At 44.9% G+C, this 27,197-nt stretch overlaps 1 protein-coding gene across 2 annotated transcripts in view; it reads right to left on the bottom strand.

The window, feature by feature from the left end:
* Positions 1-27,197, bottom strand: part of apba2b (amyloid beta (A4) precursor protein-binding, family A, member 2b) — a 130,377-nt gene that overhangs the window by 86,238 nt on the left and 16,942 nt on the right. For both annotated transcript variants that reach the window (XM_052090600.1, XM_052090607.1), the window contains exon 2: positions 12,646-12,682. The gene's annotated coding sequence lies outside the window, so the exon portion shown is untranslated. The remainder of the gene's footprint in view (positions 1-12,645; positions 12,683-27,197) is intronic.

Raw genomic sequence — 27,197 nt, 5'->3', positions numbered from 1 at the left:
TATTCTTACCAACAACTTTGTGATGGTGGAATCGGGCTAATCTCCCCCGGCGGAAAGGGGGGGTGGGGGGGGGTGTACGTCATGCCAGGGATTCCCTGGCCTGAGGCAAAGGAGGGAGGAGTGTGACAAGGAGAAGGGCGGAGCCAGGCCGTGACTATGCACATCCGGCCCCCAATCAGGCTAATCAGCTGAGGAGAGGAATAAGTGCAGCGAGATGCTGCAGTTCGAGAGAGAGACATGCAGCTGCAGTGTTTTGTCTTTTTGTTTAAATTAAACATTATTTTGACTGTTCAGTCGGTTCCCACCTCCTCCTTTCCCATTCTTAACCTTTGTTACAAACTTTTATTAACTACACTACATTTGCAACCATTTGTGAAAATATCTATGATAATTCTTCATTATAAAGCTACTGAAGGAGGGAATGGCCATTAGTCAGGAGGAAGAGAGCAACACACCCATCCAACCACCTCTCTCAGTTCTGCCTTAAGCAAAAACACAACCATAATGGATTTGCAGGATTTTTCTGCTTTTTCAACAACAACCAATTAACTTTACAGACGCCGAAAGGGAGAAAACTGAGTTGATTAAAAGTAGACTGTTGTGGGTTGGGGATAAGTCAGTTCTCAGAGTAATGAGGTGGTTGAAAAATGAAGGCTGAGGAGGAAATGGTCAAGACTGGGAAGACAATGCTCAGAGACAATGTCGCACTGAGACAGATGCTGAGTTCAGAATGTCAAACTACCCATACTACTCTTATTACTTCTACCATATATGTCTATGGCAGAAATAGCAAGAGTAGTATGGTAGTGTGCCATTCTGAACTCGGCCAGAGAAACGTGAAAAAGCTCCGCCCTCTGCCCATTGAAAGCTTTCCCTCAGTTCATCAATTATTCATGATGCTGAAAATAACATAAACACACACATTGTGGATGTGCATAGAAAAGAGTGTGCAGTCAGACCTGGCTCTGATGAAGAAAGATCAGAGGCTGCACAAACAATGTTTGTTTAAATTTTTCTGGGAGCTTTACATATGAGGCATGAGTACAGATCTGTAGAGGCATCCTGTGTTTATGTGCCTGAGCATGCATATGCATGTGTGAAGTGTGTACTAGTATCACTACATTGCGTTTATCCTGTCCAACAATGCAGATAGTGAATATCCTCAGCAACTATTTATTCAATTCAGTAATGGTGTGCAGCTTGTTCAATTTTTAGGTTAAATCCCTGCTCTATTCTGCTCCCTGTCCGGAGAGGTTGTGGAGGTCTTAAGCAATGGCCAATTTCACTGGTTTACTATGTGACAATAAAGGACTACTACTACTACAGGCCAGAACAACCCCTGGGGACCTAGTATGACAGAAAGAGAGAGACAGGATGCAAGACAAAAAGGACCAAAATCACCTTTTGTCCCACAGCACTGCAGAACAGAGTGTTCCTCATAATTTTTTTGTTGCATTTAAATCTATTAAATGATTTTAACAAACATGGGTTAGAATTTTTCTAGAATTCCTAAACCAAGACAACAATTTCAGCCTCTAACTCCAAGAACTTTGATGGTGCATCCACCAAACACAGCATAGACCTTTAGACTTTCAGACTCATGTTGCTCTATCTTTTCTAACTGATTAAACTTACCGTTTTCCTGTATTGGACATTCAAAGTGGCCAAAAATACTATAGACTTGCATTGACAGAATGTTAAAATGAGCGAAGAGTCTGAAACAGAATGTATTTTATCTGTATGATTTTTAGAAGAATATTTCAGCTCTGTAGTTCCATACAATGCAAGTGAATTGTGACCAGACCTTATTATCTCCAAAAATCACATAAAGGCAAAATAAAATTAATCCATATGACTCCAGTGGTTAAGCCCAAACATTCAGAAGTGCTTTGATAGGTGTGGGTAGAAAAACAGATCAATATTTAAGTCCTTTTTTTTTTTTTCTTTTTAAATCTCCACTTTCACACTCTTTACAATCTGTAGAAGACATATATTAAACCACTGGAGTCGCACAGTATGGATTACTTTTATGCTGCCTTTTTGTAATTTTTGAAGCGTCAGGTCTGGCCACCATTCACTTGCATTGTATGTACCTACAAAGCTGAGATATTCTTCTTTAAAATCTCAGTTTGATTTCTGCAGAAGAATGAAAGTCATATACATCTGAGATGGCATGAAAGTGAGTTAATAATGAGAGCATTTTCATTTTTGGGTGAACTATCCCTTTATCATGGCTAAAGGTTGAACTTGAGGAGTCACTTTAGTAAAAGATGCCCTGTTAGTGCTGTACTTCTGATGCCCCCACAGCACAAACTCTCAGTCTGCACATTAGTCTGGACATTTTCCAGTTGAAAGTCCATATTTTTCTGATTCTGCCTGCCTGTTGGGGAGCAGATCAGAGTAGCTGAATCATATGGGTCTTTGGTGAAAAACATGCCAGTGCCAACTAAACAAGATGACCATGAATAAGAGGCATGAATCTTCACTCAGAAACGAGGTCATGGAACAGTGTTGTCTCTCTGCCAACATCCTCAACCCCAAGCAAGACAATGAGACATGGTACAAGAGGCTCTCACATAAAGAATGATCTACATGGACAAAGACTAGTGTAAAACAGGTTCCAACAGAAGAAGTGATGTTCTTTTATCTGCTCTAAGCAGGCTGCTTTAGGTTTTGGACAACCATGACGTCACTGGAATCACAAAGCACCTCAACAGCTTTCTGCCTAAGTGAGATTGCAGCTGAATCAGGATGTGAAAAAGAGTCATTTGAACATTTAGACGGTCACTGGACTTTATGAGAAAGAAAGAAAGAAAGAAAGAAAGAAAGAAAGAAAGACAAAAAGAAAGAAACACATTTTCTCTTCCAAATAATAGATTGCAAGGTCTCTCACCATTTAAATATAATCCGATGTTTATTTTGCTGATATATTCACCGACCGGGAATCGAACCGCCGACTGCGATTAGTGGACAACCCGCTCTACCACCTGAGCCACAGCCGCCCCAGTAGATGCAATAGATCAAAACAAGAATTGCATCTAAATTCAGGTACACATCTGATTAGTTCAAGCACTACACTGAAACTTTAAATGCAAAGAATGTTGCTATAAGGTATGGAACATTATACTTAAAGTGTAACAAAATGACAAATCAGGCAGAGAGCTGAGGCTACTTTTCTTTTAAGGCAGCAATAATAAGCCTTCTCACAGCATGTGATGTTGATTCTGTATGCATTTTGAAAGCATGTGTAATGTAAGGCAACAGTAACTTAGCCCGTCCTCTCCACATTCAGACTGACTGCTCTGCACCAAATGCAACGCAGATTAAGGGCCTATCATCACTGCGGGAAGCACATCATCAGTTTACACTGAGGCTTTTCATCACCCCTGTTCATTACATTTCCAGATCTGCTTTCCCACATCCTTTCTGAGCCATTTAAAGACTTTTTATGAGAACACATACTGTCACTGATCTAAGTACAATAAAAAGCTGTCATAACTTTCAGACCCTCCTGTTTCGAGCAGCGGGCTGGTGTGTGATTGGGTCCAACATAGCTACCGCTCTCCAGAGTGTTCTGTCAGTTTGATGCTGATGGATGGAAACTATCTAAAGGAAGATCATGAGCTTAGATGAGTTTATATCTGAGGGTGGATCACAACACTGTCTCACTTTTTCACTACATTCTGGAGGACAGCTAACTGTCATAAGCAGAGCAGGCCCCTGCTGAAATGGATCCGTTCTCTCTGCATCCACTACTCCTCTTTTGCACTTGATCAATCATGAGTTTGAAAAGCAATCACAGAAACACACTGCAAAGAAACTGAAATGAGAGTGCAAAAATGTGTCTGCCCAACCAAAATCCCCCGCAAGGATGTTTCACTCACAACCAGTTTGCCCCGGTTGTAATTGGACTTGTTGCAGCCATGTTGAACAGATGTTTAGATTAGATTTATTAGCAATTTCAACATAACAGTCTAAGCAAATATCAAGGGAATAACAATGAGAGTCTGACTATTTTTCCCTCCTTAATTTAAAGGCTAAAACATTATTCTACTAATGGACCACTGCTATTTCATAGACACTTTTCAATGAAAGTCTTAAGAAGAGTGCAGCCTGCACACCTCCATTTTCATCCATCACAAAATATGCCAGAAAGGGCACGACGTAGCACAGCAGGAAACACCAGCAGGTTTTGCATTTCTTTCTCCATCTGTATGCAAATGCTTCCATTATTGTTTGATTTGTAAGATGAAGGCCACTAACACATTTCATCAAATGCAACACTTCCCCACATATTGCTGCTGTGCGCTGCATAAAATACAAGGGCAAAAAAATGCAGCATAGAGCATCAGAATCAGCGTTCTAAAAAATAGTATAATTAATGCACTTTCAAAGCTGCGGAAGAATCAATAACATTCCAAGTCACATCCATCTTAACAAGGACATATGGAAAAAAACCAGGAAAACATAATTTGATTTGTCCCATGTCGTGCCCCTTACGAGAAGTGACAGGCACATCTCGAATGCTCCTGTTCATTAAAGTGTAGCTACAACATGGCCTAACAATGAAAATAAAGAATAATCCAATTAAGGACAAGTATCACACATACTGTACAGTGTAAAAAGAGGTAACCTTAAATTGTGACCTTAAGAAGCTATATCTACCTGATCAAACCCTTACAATTACCTTTACTGGTGTAACCTAATGTATTCAGTTTGAACCAGTGAAATGAAATTACATTTTTGACTTTAATAATGTCAGTTAATTTAGATATTACCACATTAAGCATGTTTTTAGGTTAACATTTTTTCAGTGTACTGTAAAACACATGGACCAATGTCAACTGGACATAATTGCAACAATACTGTTTTCATTATTTTTTGTTTTATTTCATTACATCTTGATAAGCACATCTGTATGTGCCACCTGGCAGCAAAAGGCCTAATCTAGACCACAACAGGGCTCAGATAAATGATCATTATCTTCATTAGAATTCATGCCCCTCCCCCTTCTGCCCAACAACACTAGTTCCCTATCGAGAGGTCTCTCCTATTGCGTAAGTAGCTTACGCTATGGGAAAAACTCAGTTTCTCGAGAAATATTGAAGTCTTTATGTAAAACGCATTGCAGCTGCACAGCAGACGGCAATGAGCGAGGTAGCTCGGTCATTGGCTGTGCTGCAGCAACTTGCTCGAACCAATGACGGGGTGACTCTGATTGCGCGACCAATGGGCGCGTGCTTCGCGCTCGCGCGCTCACAGCCCGCCAAGATGGGCGTGGCTTAGGGCTATATATTAGGCGCCCCGTCATGAGAGTTCTTTAGATTTAATCTCCTTCAGCAAAGACCTTCTCTTCGCTGGATCCTCCGGATTGTTGGAGTCTTTCGCCCGCCGTCGAAAAGCCTACAGCAGGACCGCTAAGAGGACGCCGGCGCCTTCAGCCGCCTTCGAAGCCTTCTGCTACGCCATCCGGCGCGCATCGCTATATCCTTTTACTGCATGCGCTCGCAACGTTTTTTGATTGAGTAAAAGAGTAATTTTTCAAGGCGTTGTTGCAAATGCCTTCAGCCTGCGCCTCGTGCAGAGGCCCTCTTCCTGACGGGGATCGTCACATCATTTGCACTCGCTGCCTGGGAACTGACCACGCAGAAGCTGCTCTCACTCGAGGCGGATGCCCCGAATGTGACTCCCTGGGCCTCAGCGAGCTGCGCGCTCGCTTTGCCGCCTTCGCCGCGAACGAGCCTGCTACCACCGTGCTGCCGTCCCCTCTGTTCGAGCCGCGCAAGAAAAAGCGCCGCTCACGGAGGCCGCCAGAGCACGCGGACTTCAGTGACGTCACGCCGGGCCAGTCCCCGTGTGCTTCACCACTACCCGAGAACTCCCCGCCGCCAGTCCATTTCAACGCAGGCGGACCAGCACCCCTCCTACAGAGCGGTGGGTCTTGTCTCGTTCGGCGCATCAGGGGACGACGGTGAAAAGGATGACAGCCTTTCCATTGACGCTGCATCCGACGACTGGCCGGGCTTGGCCTTCGACCCCGAGCCGTCGACATTAGCGGACACGAGCACGGGCACCAGCATGGACTCAGAGATCGTCCGCATCCTTTCTAAACGGTAAGAGAGTTCACTGAACGCTTCACTGAAGCTCGGAAGGATTCGCAGGCTATGCGTCACTTCCTGCCCAAGCGCTCCAGCTCATCACAGAGCCGCCAGAGACCGCCTCAGCAGCAGCAGCGAGCCAGGGCGACGCCTCCCGTCTCCAAAACGTGTAAAACATTACCCAGTCCCCTTACAGGGGGCTGGAAATGTCTGTACAGCAGTCAATGGGCCAGTCACAGAACTCGCTCACCTGCAATCAAACGCCGTTTTAACGGCAACACACAGAAATCATATTTTCTGCCTGTGTCACTAAGGGGTCACGTGTCCACACTAAAGTACGCATTCCCACATATCAATACTGTCCAAACAGTGCCAAATACTTCCCCAGCTCGAGCTGGATGCCCCATAAATGTAGATTGTGTGCCTATTGTCATGTATGCACCACTACACACAAGCACTGTTCCCACAGTTATACACACTTCCCCAGTAAAAGTGGGAAATACTATAAAGGTAGCGAGCGTGCCTGCTGTGATGCATGCACCCCTACACACAAACACTGTATGCATGGCCAAAAACCCCGCCGCGAGCGGGAGGCTTTATGAAAGTGGCACGCGTGCCTACTACAGTATATGCACCCCCACCCATAAGCGCTGCCCATACAGTTTCAAACAGTTCTCTAGCTCATGCCACGAGCATCACAGATGCGACGCGCGAGCCAAGAAACTCCCCGCTAAGAGCGGGAAGCTTTATAAAAGTGGCGCGCGTGCCTATTACAATGTATGCACCCCCACCCGTAAACACTGTCTATATAGTTTTCAAACATTTCTCCAGCTCATGCTGCGAGCATTACGGAGATAGCGCGCATGCCTGTGATTTCACACGCACCCCTGCACTCGGCACTCAACACAGCTGCTCAGCACGCGCCCGCGCCTCTGAGAGCTGTAAGCTCAGTGTTAGCACATTTTCTGCCTGTGTCACTAAGGGGTCACGTGTCCACACTAAAGTGCGCATTCCCACATATCAATACTGTCCAAACACTGCCGAATACTTCCCCAGCTCAGCTGGACGCTCCATAAATGTAGATCGTGTGCCTGTTGTCATGTATGCACCACTACACACAAGCACTGTTCCCACAGTTATAAACACTTCCCCAGTAAAAGCGGGAAATACTATAAAAGTAGCGCGCGTGCCTGCTGCCATGCATGCACCCCTACACACAAACACTGTATGCATAGCCAAAACCCCTGCCGCGAGCGGAAGACTTTATGAAAGTGGCGCGCGTGCCTACTACAGTATATGCACCCCCACCCATAAGCGCTGCCCATACAGTTTCAAACAGTTCTCTGTCTCATGCTGCAAGCATTTCGGAGATAGCGCGCGTGCCTGTACTCTCACACGCACCCCTGCACTCGCCACTCAACACGGCTGCTCAGCGCGCACCTGCGCCTCTGAGAGCTGTAAACTCAGTGTTAGCACAAGGCAATTTGCCGGTGGGGCCCATACGTCACTGCGACACGCCCCCAGCCAGCATTCAGCCCATATCTGTGCGAGCAAAAGCCTGGGAAAAAATCCCTGACATGCCAAAATGGGTTTTGAACATAATAAAACACGGTTACTCACTTCAATTCGCTCGCAGATCACCTTGCTTTTCAGCGGTGGTCGAGACGAAAGTGAGGAAAGATGTGTCACATGTTCTACGCACCGAGGAGCTCAAACTGATAGAGAAGGGCGCTATAGAAACTGTTCCTCCCTCTATGAGCGAGGCGGGTTTTTACAGCCGCTATTTTCTCGTCCCGAAAAAGGACGGTGGCCTCCGCCCCATCCTAGATCTCAGACATCTGAACAAAGCTTTTATGATTCGCTCATTCAGAATGTTAACAACCAAACATATCCTCGCGCAAGTTCGCCCGGGGTTGGTTTCTATCAGTGGATTTGAAAGACGCTTACTTTCACATTCGATAGCGCCTCATCACAGGCCTTTTCTGAGATTCAGCTTCGAGGGACAGTCATACCAGTACACAGTACTACCATTCGACCTATCATTGGCCCCCGTACATTCCACGAAATGTATGGACGCGGCACTTTCCCCTGAGACAGCGGGAGTGCGAATACTGAATTACCTCGACGATTGGCTAATCATAGCACAATCAGAGGGTCAGTTAACGACGCACAGATCTTGGATTATCAGCCATCTAGAATGCCTGGGTCTGAGAATCAATTTTGCAAAAAGCGTGCTATCCCCCAGCCAGAATATCTCTTTTCTGGGAATAGTGCTAGACTCAGTGCAGATGACAGCGCGCCTCTCATCAGAGCGCGCACTCTCTATTTGACGCCTTGCAACATCATTCAGAAAGGGCGCGCGCGCCCCGTCAAACGATTTCAAAGAATGCTCGGTCTCATGGCCTCGGCATCAGCTGTACTCCAGCTAGGATTGTTGCACATGCGTCCTCTCCAGCGCTGGATCAAGAGCCGTGTCCCCACTCACGCGTGGCGCTCGGGCCACTTTTTGATCAGAGCGAATCACGGCTGTATAAAAGCCCTGACGCCATGGAAAGCCGTCAACTGGTATCAAACCGGCGTGAGTCTGGGCGTGAATACGCGGAGAAAAATTATCACGACAGAGGCCTCCAAAATAGGATGGGGGGCCCTTTACGAGGGCTTTTGGTCAAACCCGGAAAAGCGCCTACATATAAACTGTCTGGAAATGAAAGCGGTCGCCTTGGCTCTCAGAGTCCTGCTTCCGTACCTGAAAAACGAACACGTCCTGGTCCGAACGGACAACATGACGGTAGTTTCGTATATAAATCGCCAGGGTGGACTCAGGTCGAGCTCCCTGCACTCTATGGCCAGGGAGCTCCTCTTATGGTCACAGCACCACCTGCTCTCGCTGAGAGCAGCGCATGTGCCAGGCGCCCTGAACCAGGGAGCGGACATGCTGTCCAGAGACAAGGTTCTCCCAGGAGAATGGTCTCTCCACCCCCTGACGGTTCAGTGGTTATGGCAAACCTTTGGCGAGGCAGAGGTCGACCTCTTCGCCTCCAGGGAAAATGCGCACTGCCCCTTTTCTTCTCAAAGAGCACGGATGCGCTCGCCCAAGTCTGGCCGAGCCGCCCCTTGTATGCTTTTCCCCGATCGCGATGCTACCTCAGGTCATCAGTCGGATCAGGGAAGTGAAATGTGCAGTGCTCCTGGTAGCCCCACTCTGGAAAAACCAGGCGTGGTTTCCAGAACTGATGCAGATGATGCAATCTGCCCCATGGCCGATTCCGTTGAGGCTAGACCTCCTCAGGCAGGCCAACGGGATGATTCTTCATCCCCGCCCGATCTGTGGGCCATCCATGCATGGCCCCTCAACGGGTTCCCGAGAACCTCCCCAGTGGAGTTTTGAGAACCATCACTGAGGCGTGGCGCCCTCTACGAGCGCTTATATGCCCAAAAGTGGAAAGTGTTCAGTGACTGGTGTGATACCAAGAGCTTGAACCCCAAATCGTCGCGAGATACCAAGTGTACTCGCCTTTTTTGCAAGAGCTGCTGGAGGCGGGCCGCACACCCTCCACGCTCAAAGTCTATGTGGCTGCCATAGCGGCGTCACACAATCCTGATAAAGGAAGTTCATTAGGGAAAAACGACCTAATCATTCGTTTCCTAAGAGGCGCTAGGAGGATGAACCCTCCTCGCCCCCCCTCGGTGCCGATCTGGGACCTGGCCACGGTCCTGGACGCACTCAAGAGTGCCCCGTTCGAACCTCTCTGAACCGTGCACCTTAAACAGCTCTCGCTCAAAACTGCGCTCTTGCTGGCGCTCGCCTCAGTCAAGAGAGTAGGCGACCTGCACGCGCTGTCATCAAGCGCTGCTTGCCTGGAATTTGGACCTAACGACTGCAGAGTTGTCCTTAGGCCAAAGCACGGGTATATTCCTAAAGTGCTCTCCACACCCTTCAGACTACAGGTGATATCTCTGGCAGCGCTATCGTCCCCAGCAGACGAAAGCGACGCTAATTTACTCTGCCCGGTCAGGGCGCTCAGAGTATATTTGGAACGTTCTGCCCTGTTCAGACAGACGGAACAATTATTCGTATGCTTTGGCGGCCGCACTAAAGGTCTCGCAGTTTCAAAGTGGATGCTATAGCGCTGGCTTATGAAGCCAAGGGCCTTCAATGCCCCTTAGGCGTCAGAGCTCACTCTACGAGGAGCATGGCCTCCTCGTGGGCGTGGTCGAGTGGGATACCCATTGAAGATATTTGTGCGGCGGCAGGCTGGGCCTCACCTTCGACATTTATCAGGTTTTATAACCTACAGGTCCCCTCATTGCATTCCAACATTCTATCAGCCTGACTATAGAATGGACTGGAGTATGTATATGCTGAGCATTATCTCCTCCCTTATAGGTCCGTCTCTGACTGACTTAAAGGATTTTTATGCATATCAGTACATAAAAACTCAGTACATAAGATATGTGCTTGTGTTTGTACTATGAGCACCCCACCATGGACCACCTTGGAAGGCGCTCTATACTATCCCATTATGTAGCTCGCCGTTGGCCGGCTCGTGGAATAATCACTTTGCTTTAAGGCTCAGGCATCTGCCTCTGGCTTTATAGAGCGAAGTCAGCACGCACGGCGTTTTGCATGGTGTTCCCATAGCGTAAGCTACTTACGCAATAGGAGAGACCTCTCGATAGGGAACGACTCGGTTACTAACGTAACCTCGGTTCCCTGAGAGGAGGGAACGAGTATTGCGTAAGCTGCCGTGCTAGTGCTTGGTCAGTGCGCTTCAGTCGATTGAACCTAAAGAACTCTCATGACGGGGCGCCTAATATATAGCCCTAAGCCACGGCCATCTTGGTGGGCTCTGAGCGCGAGCGCGAAGCACGCGCCCATTGGTCGCGCGTTCAGAGTCGCCCCGTCATTGGTTCAAGCAAGTTACTGCAGCACAGCCAATGACCGAGCTGCCTCACTCATTGCTGTCTGCTGTGCAGCTGCAATGCGTTTTACATAAAGACTTCAATATTTCTCGAGAAACTGAGTTTTTCCCATAGCGTAAGCTACTTACGCAATACTCGTTCCCTCCTCTCAGGGAACCGAGGTTACGTTAGTAACCGAGTCGATTTTTCCTCTGCTCGGAAGTCACAGATAGTGTCTCTAAGATGAAGAACAAAAGTCTTGGAAATGGAAATGCTTCCCTCAAATGAATTATTACTTGACACTTGCTGCTCTTAAACAGTGGAAGAGACACAACAGAAAACTCCTGTCTGCCTTCACAAAGACCCATCTCAGTCTGACCCCGCCCTATTCTGCCTCGTGTAAACCAGTAGAATTCTCTGTCTCTGACCTATTCCGAAAGCACTCAAACAGTGCTGGAAAGTGACTGTATACAGACAGAGACCTCGATCCTCTTCAAATATTTCTATAAATAAAGAAGAATACATGATGAGGGGTGAGCTGCAGCCTGGTGCAGTTTGCGGCAGCCGTGCTGCTCTGTGACACTTCCTCAACCTTGTCACATCTTCAAAGGCATTTTCCAAGATACTCCACATCCCCTCATCAACATGTGTCCATAGATTAACATGTGCTGGTGAGAAAGAGAACCTCTTATTGTATACACACCTTTTTTAAAAAGCACAAGGCCAGGATTGCCCATCCCTAAAAAAGACTTGGAATGGTATATAGCTGGACACGTCTTGACAATTTTTGAGCTGGCCCTCTCAAAATCTGCACCTACAGAACTCTAAAGATAGCTCAGCAGATTTTCACAGAATTAGAACATTGTTCCCTTGGGTGTTCATTAATTATTTGTATTTTGACTGGTTTGTTTATGCTTTCAACTACAATTAATGAGTCTAGTATTCTCAGCTCAGTTTAATTTATTTACTCACCCTCATGTTTTTTCGAATGGACTACGTTTATGATACTTTTGGGTTCATATTTAAGTTTTAAAGTGAGGCGATAAAACAATCTTGATATTTATAAAAAATTCTTATAATAATAATAATTTTCGTAAAGTAATTTAAAAAGTAATTTCTATGTTCTACATCAAGACGATCAGGTGAGTGTTGCTAAAAACACAACCAGTCATACACACAACTAGCTAAATCACAGTCATGAAATCAGTGCGGCTAGGAATGTATGATTAAATCCTAAACTGAGTAAACTTCTTAAACTTTAAACTGAAAGGTAGCTTACCCTATGGAGTTTAAGCAAACAAGAAATATTTACATTCATTCTTGAGGTCAAAAAATTAGGTACACGACAAAACGAACTGAGATATTCATTAATACATCACCTTTTTTGATAAGCATAAGAAAAAAAGCTTGGAGATTGGAGCAACATGAGGGTGAGTAAATTATGTGAAAAATGTTTAAAACACATTTGTAAAACACACATTACCATAATAAAAAATCCATTCCACAATATTCTTCAGAATACCGCTCAAAATCAGCACAGAAAATGTGAAAATGTCTGCAGATTATGGATATGAGGCACAAGAACAAGAAGACAGTGGTGACGGTTGTTTGTGCAGAGAGCATTCTCATCTTAAGACAGACTTACCGATTGCTGTAGCGTGATGGATCTTTCAGGCACAAAACTAGAAAAGACAAACAACAAGATCAATGAGAAAAGTAGTATTGTACAAAATGCATACAGCCACTTATCCTCAGCTGCTACAGAACCTTAAACATTTTGTTTAGAAAATAGCATAATTAATGCAGTGCCTAGTGTCAGAATTATTGATTAATCGATCTTACAAAGAAAAATATCAGTGAGTAAAAGTAATTTCCTTCAAAACTTTTCATTCATCCATATACAAACACACATATGCAACAACTGCATCTCCTAGGGAAGGTCAGCAAAACAATATGACTGCCAAACATTCCTATTCTAGTGATGAGTGACAGCAGCCAGTTTGACCGACAGATGTCTATAACTAGAATTGCAACTAGAACTAAGAAATATGAAGCTTCTATTCACTGACATGTATCTAAGAGACTTTGACTCTGTTTGAAGCAGGGAGTTGATTTGCGTGCCATGATTACTGAGCACTAGCTCACAAAGAGCCTTATTCAGTAAGAGTGCTACTCTTCTGGCGCACTCTGAGAAAAGGAGGAAGATAAGGAGGGGTGTCCCACCCGAGACAGGGAGCAGAATATGCAAGTGATGCAGACTCGCTCACTTTCCTCTTTTCCTGACAATGTCACTTGTTCTCTTGTGGGGGTGCTTCTACGTGAGCAGATGTTTTCCATTAGATAAGACTGATAATGGCACCACAGATATCCCCCACAGACTTGGGTGACTTTGCCAGTAATTTGTCCACCTAATTGTGGAAGTGTCCCATAAATTTGTCCATTTCCTAAGGGACATGTATTTTCCAGATGGACTGAGACAAACAAGAATCAGATCTGATAAGGGATGTCACTGTCACACCCTATTTTCTGCTCCTGTCCCAATCACAATGAGGAGAAAATTCCCCTCGGCTGGGGAAGATAAAGAGAAAACTCAATTTAAACAGGAGAAGACAGACAGACAGACAGACAGACAGACAGACAGACAGACAGACAGACAGACAGACAGACAGACAGACAGACAGATAGATAGATAGATAGATAGATAGATAGATAGATAGATTAGACTAATTTCATGAACCTCCAGGGCTGCACAATTTATTAAAAAAACACCAAAATGACATTATGGTCATATGTGATTACAAAACTGCAAAAGGATGCGATTACAGATGGATAAACACGGTATATGTGCACTGCAGAATAATTGAGTGATGTGCTGTTCTGTGCAAGTGAAGGGGTAAAACAAACAATCACTTTTGAGCCGTTTTAAAGCAAACACATAATTATTGAGATATACTGTATGTCAAATATTGTCAATAGACTGAAAAATACAGATATATCATTTTTGTAGCCATATCGCCCACCTCTAATAGCCACCCGAGTCAGAACAGGCTGAAGGTCTGTGCCAAGTATGGTGGATGTAGCTTGAAAGATCTAGGACAAGTTACAGTCAGAAGAAGGTCTTGGTTTAGGGATTTAAGAAAGAAAGAAAAAAAAACAGTATGTTGGTTTGACAAATAATGAGGAATTGTGTGCACAGATGCACTTGAACACTGCTATCTGAAATCTTGCAGGTAGACACTGCACTTTCAAATGCTGTTCAACAGCTACTGGTAAAAACCATGGTGATAAATAGAGTAACAAGATTCAGCTCTATGGACAGCTGGAAAAACTGAAAGAAAGCCAGAGAGAAATAGCTGCACCCTTGCTCTTCTTTTTAACACACACACACACACACACACACACACACACACACACACACACACACACACACACACACACACACACACAGACTTTTCATTAGGCTTCCATCACTATCTTTCCCTGTCTCTCTTTCACAAAGCTGTGCCCTCAAAGCCATTTTGATAAAAGCTGAAATCTGGAGCGAAAGCAGGGTCTAATTTTTCATCCAAATCCTGTCAAATGGCAGTGGCCACGCAGCATGCCAGAAGAGCAGTGTGGCTAAAATCCTCTCGACACCCCTGCAGACCTCCCTTCCCCTCTCTCACACAGTCTCATGCTCACTGGCCTCTCCTCCATTATGAGCACAGAAGGAGTGTAGGCACTGGTGTCAGTGTAATGGCTCTATCAGACAGGCTGCCCAAGAAAGAGGATGAGGAGGATGAATAGAAAGAAGAGGTGGACCGGATAGGTGAGTTGACAGATATGCTCTTGCATTCCTCCCATCATTGACCATTGTTCCTTGTCAAGACACCATCAGATGGCTGGCTTGGTCCAAAAAGCTTTAATAGCCCAGCAGTACTGGTACAGTAAATAATAATGACTGGCAGCAATAAATGGCCATTCTTTACCACACCAGATCCACACAAAGGTGTCTGTGCATGTTCAATTTTACGATAACGGTAGTTCTATGAAATTCCATTTTTGAACATATGAAATTCTCTGTCTCTAAAACGAATTGAATTTTACTTCATCACACAGTACTGCAGATGCAGACAGCACACAGCCTATTTGTGTCTTCAAAAGAGTGCAGCATTTCAAGTTAAGAGTGAGAACTGTCTGGCTCTGGCTCCCATGGGAGAAGAGGAAAACAACCTGTGCTTCTTAGCAAAGACTAGTAGTGAAGCCACATAATAGATACACATTTTATCACACTACAGGCGTTTTTATTTTATGCTGTGCAGCCTTCACAAACAAATAACATCAGTAACATGTGGTTCAGTAGAGCTGAAGCATGCATTCACGTACAGAGCTTTATTACAAGCCCTTTGTTATCTCTTCATCACACTCTGTGTTGTTAAAGTGTCATATCCTGTGTGGTGAACAATCGGACCTGAAGGCATTCCAGAAGCCAGTTTATAACAGAACACCTCTTCAAAGAAAAGAAAAGTTGCTCCATTTTGATTCGATCGTGGCAGGACCAACACAACAAATGTCAAGCACAGCCATCAGATAAGCTGCTCTGACAACTGCCAGACACCCCTCACAAGGCAGGAAAGACCTTTCAAAATGTTGGAAAAGACTTTTCATTGGTCAATGAGGGCTTTCATAGCAACCTCTCAAACCCTCCATCCTAAGGCCAGAGGTGAAAAGGACCATAAAATTCTTTAAGAATCTTAACTCTCGTAGCAGCATGAACTTACCATGTGGCAAAAGCTGAAACAAAGAAGCCACAAAGACAAATCTTTACACACAAACTTTTATTCCTAATATGGACACCAACTGCAACCCATCCACACAGAACTGTTTATGTAAATTGTAGTTGTTCAATTATCACAACAGTTCACACAAACTGAACTATGGTGGTATCAATTAATGAATGCATAATATTTAATCTTTCAATATCATGTTTGGTCATTATAACTTCAGAAAAGAGTATTTTAGAAGAGGTTTGGGAAAGAACAATAAGCAATGCATAGATGAGACTTTAAAGACATTGTTCTAACTATGTACTTTAAAATATGCAAATGTTTCACACAGAGAAGTGAGGGTGAGCCACACTATGTGGATCCCCTCCGATCTCAACAGCCAATCATGACCCTGAAACAGGAAGGCACCAAACTGAAATCTCCTCGTCATCAGGAAGGTATAAACATCCTTACAACAGCCACACCTTTGTTCTGGTCTCACTCTATGAGAGAGAGGCAATAGCAGAATAATAATGAACATTCTGAATCTCTAGCCTGAGTGGTAGGAGGTGTAACAGAATACAAACCATTCAACATACTAACTCTCATTCATTGAGAGAGAGGATAATAGATCATCCAACATTCTTTGTCTGCATCTGAGAGACAGAAGAAGATCGAGCAAGTACCAAGTCTCATGACAAGAGACTATTGCAACACCAAGTGCAACACCAAGTTCGGAATCCCAAAACCAGGAAGATAACTACAGCAACAAGGTTTAGCTCTGGCGAGCTTCGTGCATCTGCGTGTTCCAGATGATGAATCTTGCACAGACATGAGAGCTGTATATCTGCGTGTTCCAGATCCCTGGAACAAGACCCCTCTCTGTGCTTCCAGGAGATCAGCATTCCTCAGCTGCTTCGTGTCCAAGGCTGTTGAAATGGAATCCAGCTCCTTCCCCACTGTAATGTGGCTCTGAGCCCCAGTGGAAGATGTCACCATCACAGAACTCCTCGATTGATCAAGGAGAACGTAAATATCACTACTAAAACCCTTTCCATGAGACCTTTGCATTAGTATATACTATCAGTTTATGATTTTCTAACATTCTTTAGATTGCATAACCTGCGTTTCAAATACCTTGCAAATAATCTAGTTTTCACTTTATTAATTAACAGAGAAACAGCAATTTATCTTTCAATAAGATAAGTCATACTTTACCATTGCTCCATCCAATTCAACCACTTACATCTTTCCATCCTATGCACTTTAATTACCTATTTATTTATTTTATCTTTTAGCATATTAGAAACATTTAATAGTTTGTTAGTTATTCTTGTTTATCTTGTTGTAAATATAACTATTTTTATTTCAACTGGGTGTTCCTTGTGTTGATGATACAGCAGAGCTCTAAACTGTATTTTACGAATCCTCCAGATTAATCAGATGACCAACTCCCTCCAATTTACATATTTCTTTCACTGTTAAGGTGAAACTCCTTAGCTGGTGCCCCGCACACACACATACACCTTAAGTGATGTGTGATAAAAATCACCACATACTTTACTGTCTTGTGTGAGGCCTAGATAATTTCAGTTGGTGCCAGGGTGATTCTCACTACGCCTTGTGGAAAACACCGTTCCCAATGTTGCCAGACTCTACAGAACGTCTCGGGTTATGACTATAACCCTTGTTCCCTGAGAAGGGAACGAGACACTGCGTCGTTGAAAACGACTCTTTGGGGAACGCTCCTTAGCGTGCGCCTCTGAATTATGAATGAAACTATTCCAATCTTGATTGGTGTTGCGTCATGACGTAACATGTGACGGCATAACCGGATGCATAAAAGTGACGCCGGTACACACACACATTAGCCTAGCGATGAAGCAAGCCGCTCTCAGGCATTGAGGGGCGTGGCAGGACGACGCAGTGTCTCGTTCCTTCTCAGGGAACAAGGGTTATAGTCATAACCCGAGACGCTCCCTCCGAGGGAACTCGCGACTGCGCCGCTGAAAACGACTCTTTGGGGAACGAATGCCCACTAGGCCACGCGACCGAAAAAAGGCCTGCCCTAGAGTGAAACTGAACTCAGGAACTCAACTAGGACGAGAGCACACGTGCACCAGGCGTACTAGGGAGGTGCAGACTATAAAACCTGATGAAAGTGTGCGGGGTAGCCCAACCGGCTGCCTCACAGATCTCCTGGAGGGGCACTCCCGATAAGAGAGCCCTAGAGGACGCCATGCCTCTAGTTGAATGAGCCCTTATGGCCAAAGGTGAAGGCAAATTGCGCACCTTGTAGGCCGAGATAATAGCCTGAACAATCCAAATACTAATGGTTTGTTTCGAGGCAGGGAGCCCCTTCTTAGGTGACCCAAAACACACTAACAGTTGGTCCGACCTCCTTCAAGAAGAGGACCTCTCGAGGTAAATGCCCAAAGCTCTGACAGGGCAGAGCAAATGGAGCCTCTCTTCTGCCGACACATGAGGTGGAGGATGAAAAGCCTGCAGGACCGTAGACCGTGCCGTGTTAGAAGGCACCTTAGGCACATAGCCAGGTCTCGGGTGCAGAATGGCTTTAACTCCGCCAGGGGCAAACTCCAAGCAAGCTGGTGTTACTGCCAGGGCTTGAAGATCTCCCACCCTCTTTAGAGAGGTAATAGCTAAGAGAAAAGCCATCTTGAACGTCAGGTCCTTGGGCTAAGCCGACTGAAGGGGTCCGAAGGGGGCCAGGGATAACCCTTCGAGAACCACCGCCAGGTCCCAGGCAGGAACCCTGGACCTGGTTGTCGGTCTCATCCTCCATGTACCACGGAGAAAACGAATGACCAGCTGGTGCCTCCCCAGAGGCCCATCACTCAGTGGTGCATGGAAAGTCGAAATGGCAGCCACGCTACACCTTAAGTGTGGAAGGGAGAGACCCACAGAGAAACGATTTTGAAGAAACTCCAGAACTGAAGCCACCGGGCAGTTAACTGGATCTAATTCATGTTCTCTACACCAAGTGGAGAACACATTCCACTTGAGGCCATATAATCTCCTAGTAGGCGGAGCCCTAGAGCTAAGTATGGTTTCAACCACCCCGCTGATAGACCAGCATTTAGGTACTGAACCCCCTCAGGGGCCAGACCCACAGTTTCCACAGCTCTGGACGAGGGTGGAAAACTGTGCCCCTGCCTGAGACAACAGATCCCTCCTCAGAGGAATCTGCCGTGGCGGAGCTATCGGGAGTGAAATTATGTCTGAGAACCATACTCGGGCCGGCCACATCGGGGCAACCAGAAGTAGACTGATGCCCTCTTGGCGGACCCTTTCCAGGACTCCCGGGAGCAGAGCAATCGGGGGAAATGCGTACAGGCGAGGCCTCGGCCAGGCCTGTACCATGGCATCCAACCCCAGTTGGGCTGGATGTGAGAGGGAGAACCAAAGTGGACAGTGGGACGTCCCTCGAGACGCGGATAGATCCACTTCCGATGGTCCAAATTTGTGCCCTATCGACTTCACCACCTCTGGATGAAGTCTCCATTCCCTGGGCCTCAGCCCCTGCCTCGACAGGATGTCTGCTCCCTGATTCTGAACCCCCGGAACATACATTGCTCTGATAGACAGTATTTTCCCTTGGGACCAAAGAATTATCTGATGCGCCAGTCTGCACAGAGGGCGCGATCTGAGTCCCCCTTGTTGGTTCAGATAAGCTACCACTGATGTATTGTCCGAACGTACTAGGACATGGTAACCTTAGATGTCTGGAAGGAAGCTCCTCAGAGCCCTGAACACAGCCAACATCTCTAGACAGTTTATGTGCCAAGAATGATGATGGTCCTGGCAAAGCGGCCATCCATGACCGCGCCCCAGCCAGTGAGGGAGGCGTCTGTCGAAACGGTTTTCCGGCGACATGATGCTCCCAACACTGGCCCTAGGGACAGGAACCAAGGTTTCTTCCATATTAGCAGAGAACGAAGGCACCTGCGCGTTACTCTGATTATACGAAATGGATTCCCCTTGGGGGAAAACCCCTTGGCTTTCAGCCACCACTGGAGGGGCCTCGTGTGTAGAAGGCCCAAAGGTATAATGTTGGATGCCGCTGCCATGAGGCCCAGCAGTCTTTGAAACTGCTTTACAGTGATGGCCTGGCCTAGCTTTAACCCGGACACCATCGCCAGAACGGACTCGACACGTGCAGGAGACATGCGTGCCTGCATCGTAACCGAGTCCCACACAACACCCAGAAACGTTGTGCACTGGGATGGTTGTAACACACTCTTTTTTGTGTTGAGTCTCAACCCCAAACTTCGAATATGGCCAAGGACGACATCTCGATGCCGAACCGCCATTTCTCGAGACTGGGCCAGAATGAGCCAGTCATCGATATAATTCAGTATGCGGATGCCCTGAAGTCTCAGAGGAGCAGGAGCTGCATCCATACATTTGGTGAATGTGCGGGGAGAGAGTGCTAGGCCGAACGAAGAACCCAATATTAGTAAGCTTCGCCCCCGAAAGCGAACCTCATGAACCTCCTGTGACATGGAAGGATGGGTACATGAAAATAGGCATCTTTTAGATCTATCGTGACAAACCAGTCCTCGGATCTGATCTGACTCACGATGACAGGAATGGTAAGCATTTTGAACCTGAACCTCCTCAAAGGCCGGTTCAAAACTCTGAGATCTAAAATCGGCCTCAACCCCCATCCTTTTTGGAACTATAAAGTACCGGCTGTAAAGACCGGACTCCTTGTCTGAATGAGGAACACGTTCTATGGCCTCCTTCAGCAGCAGAGATTGCACTTCTTGTTCCATCACCTGAGCCTGCTCCGGAACCACTGTAGTCTGCAGCACCCCAGAGAATTTGGGGGGGCAGTGCCCGAACTGCAGTCTGTACCCTGATTTTATTATATGCAGGACCCATGCAGATATGTTGGGAAGATGATTCCATGCCTCTACAAAATCTACTAAGGGAACCAGCCTCTCGAAATTGATGTGGCCCGAAGCGAAATGATTTTCGACGGCGGGAACCGACACCGATTTCCTGAGGGGGGGGGGGGACAGCCCTCCGAGGTTCTACCACCTCGGTAGGACCTCTTTCCCGAAGCTTCTTCTAAGGGAACCAGCCTCTCGAGGCTGGTCTCGGGTGTTTTTCAAGCACTGTTCTCGACTTCCTGAAGCGAAAGACCGGCAGGATTTAGTCGATACGGTTTCTGTGACCACCATTGATGCTTGTTTTTTATTTATTGACACGAACGGCACGGTGTGCGTTTGCTGGAAATTGATGTGGCCCGAAGTGTCAGAGACGGCGGGAACCGACACCGATTTCCTGAGGACTCCGCTGCGAGAGCAACCGCGGTTGCTCTGCAGCGAGGGGCAGCCCTCCGAGGTTCTACCACCTCGGTAGGACCTCTTTCCGAAGCTTCAACTAAGGGAACCAGCCTCTCGAGGCTGGTCTCGGTGTTTTTCGAGCACTGTTCCCGACTTCCTGAAGCGAGAGACCGGCAGGATTTAGTCGATCACGGTTCTTGTGACCACAATTGATGCTTGTTGTTTTTTATATATTTTTTTTTGTTTTGTTTTTTTTTTTGTTTTTTACACGAACGGCACGGTGTGCGTTCGCGGAAATTGATGTGGCCCGAGCGTCAGAGATGGCGGAAACCAACACCGATTGTGTGCCGCCATGTAAGCCCTACTTATTAAAGCAGATGTATCTCTGCAGGGCTTACTAGGCAGCGCCGGGGTTTTAGCCCATATCCCGTGCCCCCAAAACATCGTCTGTAATCAAACACTGGGGCTGGAGATACGGGACGAATGCGGTTTACCCCACGATCTCGTTTTAGATATCTTTGTGGAGATCGGGAAAACGGCAAACCCCGGCGCTGAGGTTGTGATCTGTGCCGCAGGAAACGCACGTCTAATTTGCTTTCAACTTGCGTTCCCTGCTCATTTTGTGGCCAGCTGATATTCAGTCTGGCCACGCACGCCGTCACAACCTCAATCAGCTCCTCATAAGCTTGGCCAAAAACTGGCGTGCTTGGCTCACGGTCGTCCGCGATCGATGCTGAGCATATCCACTTCCTCGAAGCAGTGAGCTCAAGCATCGGGACCTGATCATGGGCAGAAGAAGCCGCGACGCGGGCTTCTGCACCACTCACAGTAGGCTCGGGATCCTCAAACGAAGAATGAGAAAGTGCCGCAGCAGTCTCATTCTCATCTGCAAAATCCCGCTGCGAACCCCGCGATCTCAATCGCCGCGCTGCCTCAACAGACGCAGACCAAAACCGTGGGGAACGCGAGCCTGACCGTGCTCATCAAAGCACGCCAACCGGGAGCGCAGCACTCTCATGGGTAGTGCTTCAAAACTTTCACAGGCAGATCCCTCGAGAGCTGCCTGTGCGTGCTGCGCTCCCAAACAGTTCACACATAAAGCGTGCGTGTCCCTACCCGTAATGAAACGAGGGCAGGGGTGCACGCACTTCTTGAACTGTTCGGTGGCCATAATATTTTTAAATCAGACAAACAACACCAAATAAGACAAACAATTTCAACATAGAGCGCTTGCTGAAGAGCGAAAGCTAATGTGTGTGTGTACCGGCGTCACTTTTATGCATCCGGTTATGCCGTCACATGTTACGTCATGACGCAACACCAATCAAGATTGGAATAGTTTCATTCATAATTCAGAGGCGCACGCTAAGGAGCGTTCCCCAAAGAGTCGTTTTCAACGACGCAGTGCGAGTTCCCTCGGAAGGGAACCTTATTTTTCTTTTTTCTCTTTGTTTCAAAGCTCGCTGTTACATTTTTGTTGATAAAAGATGCTGTACCGAATAATACTTATAGAGTGCCTAAAACCACTTAATAGGTGTGTGAAAGAACAGAGAATACAACAAATATCAAGGTGCGCAGAAAAACATGTAAAAGGCTTAAAAGTCTAAATATAATTTTATACAGGTGACAGGTTCATTGTTTACTCTTGCGCTGCTTCGTTGTCACTCATCCTCATGCACGCTGCAAGATAAGCGGCATAGTGAGGAAGATCTGTCAATAACCGCACTACAGCTCCACGTGACTTCCACCGACAATATGAATCCCATTCACCTCATTCAGATTAATGTATTTATTTGCATCATTTACTACATATTACATGCACATCATAGATAGTGTTTGCAAGCTCTGATTCTAGAGAATATAACTCAAGGGTTCACTGCTGTCTGTGGTGCTGAAATACACATTCAAATAAAATGAGCAGCATTCCCACCAAACAGATGAGGATCCACATGATGAGGATGTTTGTTGTAGTACTCAAATTACACAGCTAGTGGGTCACTTTTAGAAATTGCTGGCCAGTGGCCAGTGAATTAAGTGACCTGGTAAAACCAAATATGCTTCACTTATTTCATCACCTTATAGCATCACCTTCATCAAAAGAGTTATGATTGCTGGTTATGGTCTTCTGCTGTTGTAGCCCATCCACCTCAATGTTAGATGTGTTGTGCATTCTGAGATACTATTCAGAAACAGAGTGAGCTTTATTGCCAAGTATGCTTTTCCTATGTAAGGATTTTTTCTTGGTGAAAGAAGCTTCCAGTGCACAAACAATACAACAACAAGACAGAGATAATTAAAGATAAACAGAATAAAAATAAGAAGTGAACAGAAATACAAGTATATGTCGAAATACACAATACGACAAAAATATACATATAGTATGTACTAATACACTACTGTTATATACAGTGCAAGGGAATGTAATTCTGATGTCCGATTTCGTAACTGAACCAAACCAGACAGTTATTGAAGTGCAGAGGACAGACTCAATGACTGCTGAGTAGAACTGGATTAGCAGTGCCTGTGGCAGGTTGAACTTCCTCAACTGGTGAAGGAAGTACAACCTCTGCTGGGCCTTTTTCACAAAGGAGTCAATGTGGGTCTCCCACTTTGGGGAGTCCTAGGTCTTCCCACTTTTAGTCCACAATAATTTCCACTGTTTTGAGTTTGTTGAGCTACAATTGTACACATTGATTATCTGAGTTACCATAGCCTTTCTGTCAGCTCAAACCAGTCTGGCCATTCTCTGTTGACCTCTGTCATCAACAAGGTGTTTCCATCTGCAGAACTGCCGCTCACTGGATACGTTTTGTTTTTGGCACCATTCAGAGTAAACTCTAGAGACTGTTGAGTGTGAAAATCCCAGAAAATCAGTAATTAAAAAAATACACAAACCAGCCCATCTGGCACCAACAGTCATGCCACGGTCAAAATCATTGAGATCAAAATGTTTCCACATTCTGATGGTTGATTTTAACATTAACTGATGCTCCTGACCCATATCTGCATGATTTTATGCATTGCACTGCTGCCACAGGTGTGCCGTGGAAAAAAAAAATTATAATCATTTCAGGGATCCAAACTCCTCACCTTTGTGAGAAATTCACCATTTTGAAACCATAATCAGTCACTTTTGTGATTGTGAAGAGAAATTATTAATGTGCAAAAGTGAGTGATATTTATACACGTTAAGGGTCTTTCACATGACTCGGGTCAGCGCTGCAAAATACACTGAAGTCTATGAAGTGATTTGACACCAAAGTGTTTTTCAAACACGTTTTAGCTTCACCAATAATGTATTTGAGAGTACAAATTAGCAACAATAAATATATTAAACTGTCCAAATTTGTGAAGACACATTGAATGTCTCATAATTTCTTTTAATTAAATATTACCTTATCGTTTACGAATATCAGAGACCCCAGTTATTGAACTAATTTAAATTCACCAAGAAAACACTTAGACCTAAACATAAACGAGTTAATTTATTACTTTCTGCTATCAAAGCAACTGTAAGCTTTTTTTCTCTCTTCCAAATATATGTTTTCAATGTTTATTGTGCAGACACCCCACTTTTTTACGTGACAAACTGATAAATCGCCCCTCAGTGACGCTTTCTGCAACTCTTGTCATGTGGAGGGCGATGCAATGCTTGACGCTGAGTTTAGCCTCCAGAACCAAATTAAAACTGCCATGAGAAGTCGTCTGTCCGAGGCAAAGATGTATAATCTAATGACAATTGCCTCAGCATCAGTCTCCCTTGATACGTTTGATTACGCACAGGCGAGCACTCAGTTTAAGTCGAAGCGGACCAGGAGGAAGGTTTGAGTTGTCGACTGAATTCTGTTCAGTTCATTTTTTACGTAATTTGTTCATATTTTAATCGTATTTGTTTTTGTAATATTGCGTTGTTCATTTGTTGTGTTTTAGTGTCCTCCGCGGTCACTGCGGGGGAAAAAAACATTCATCTGCTTTGTGTCTATGTTGTTCATCTGTTCTCTTCATAAATAAATAAATGTATAATCTGCTATATGCTCGTCCTGTAATTCATGATTAAAAATGAAAATGTGAACGAAAATAAAAGCTATTAAATGTCGTATTATCATTAAAATATGAAAATTTAAATGACGGGTAATAATAGATTATGACAGAATTTTTATGACACTGTCCGTCAAAATGACGGACGATGAGAAAGTAAACTTTTTTTGACATTTGAATATTAAACATTACAAGTAAACATGCCACTATGACGGACAGAAAACATGGACAAGTTCTTGAAAAGGAAAAATATTGATGATGGTTAGCCAATGTGGTGATAGTGGTGTGCCGTAGAATTTTTTTGTCATAAAAAGTGTGCTGTGGCAGAAAAAAGGTTGGGAAACACTGCAATAGCAGGTGCCACATATAACTTCTTGGGGGTCAGCTTTTTGGCAGGTGGGATGGACTTTGAGTATCACTGTACTAGAGGGTTCCCCCCAGCAGAATATTCTTTTGGCCAATTCACTGAAAAGAACCAACTCAAAGGAATGGTTCGTTCTCGAATCAGGCATCGCTAAAAGGGACACAATTCATGGTTGCTGAAATATTTACAGTGAAAATGTTTCTCAGGTCAACACTCATGTGTACAGCCACTGTTGCTGCCACTGGTTACTACTTTTTTTTTTTTTTTTTTAAATGAAGAACCCCTTAAAAAAAAGGCAACTTTAGTGTAACTTCAGATCCAAAGTATGGAGTCTGTTGTACTGCTGAATAACCAGGCTTCTGCTGCTAGAGGCTAGGGATTGCATTAACTGAAAATACTCCACCAATTTCCAAATTTTTTAAACACTGACGGATAATTCCAAATGCTGTCCATCATTCTGACAGACATTTTAACCTAGTGCATAAGTTTTGACACAACACTGTATGTGTGTGTGCCCTAATTATTGCCTGGTATCAAGATGCAATTCGGGCCATCCGATCATGAGTGAACAGGACCATCACCATTTGTACCTGGTAATATGCTCCTCTCTTAATCGCTTGTGTTGAGATTTTGAGTGGAGTGTCTCTGAATTCATGAATGCATACATCAGTCATTATGTCAGTATGTTGCTGCATGATTATAAAAGGCAAAAAAGTGTAAGAACAAAAAGAAAGTGCAAAAAAGTGACATCGTTTCTGAAAATTAATGTATGCTTGCATTTAATCTAAGTGCAAATGTCTAGACCCTATTTTAGTAGAGTAGCTGTATTAACCTGAGCTTCACAACACTTTATGTTGAAATAAGGCACACTGAAAACATTTCTGAACTTGTGTATGTATGCGCTTTTTCAAAATTTCCAACCGAATAATTTCCTTTTAAAGCCGCACGTAACAGGTACATTTTAAAAATCTTGTTTTAGCACAGCGGTTAATTGACATGTAGAACTCCTGTTTCACCACACTCACTTGTACAATAAAAAATCTATTATATATCCACTGGCATGCATATCATTATTATGGATGCTACAACCCTGAATGTAGCCCTAGTGCTTACGAAATAAAAACAAATTTGATGGATGAAAATAGGCCATGACAGAAAACGTACAAGACAGAGTGAGGGATAAAGATTTTTTTCTAGTGCAACCTCTACTAGAGGCTAAAGAGAATGGCTTGAATGAATTATATTAATCCAGGTCCTTTGCCTTGCTCTTTTATCTGCCTCTACCTCTTTAAGCTCCATCTCACTATCCCTATGGTACACACACTCTCGCAGACTTTCTCTCTAAATCACTCAAGCTCTTTGTGCTCTTCCTCTGGCTTCTTGTATCTGTTATTTAAATGTCCATTTTCTCTCTTTGTTCTGAAGTATAAGAATTGGCTCTAGTCTAGCAGCCATCAGTAATGCACCTGACCTGCTGACATCCCAGCAGCCACAGCTCAGCATGATCTGCTGGAGAGAAGAAAACCTATTCCCAATGATCTCCTTCCTTATATAAGCTTCCCTCTCAACACATATTTCATTTTAAAAGCATGCATAAGCCCCTTCTCCCTGCCATTTTCATCCTATCAACCCCTCTATAAGGTTACAATCTGCTGTGCCTTGAGTCCCAAAGCTGATCTCTGCACTGCAGAAAGGCATGGGTTTGTTTACCAATAGTATATTATGCAACTTAAATGCA

The sequence above is a fragment of the Xyrauchen texanus genome, chromosome 2 (genome assembly GCF_025860055.1).
Source record: "Xyrauchen texanus isolate HMW12.3.18 chromosome 2, RBS_HiC_50CHRs, whole genome shotgun sequence".
In the NCBI taxonomy this organism is placed as follows: domain Eukaryota; kingdom Metazoa; phylum Chordata; class Actinopteri; order Cypriniformes; family Catostomidae; genus Xyrauchen; species Xyrauchen texanus.
The sequence above is the reverse complement of the archived record's forward strand: the minus strand, read 5'-3'. Positions and strand labels throughout refer to the sequence as shown.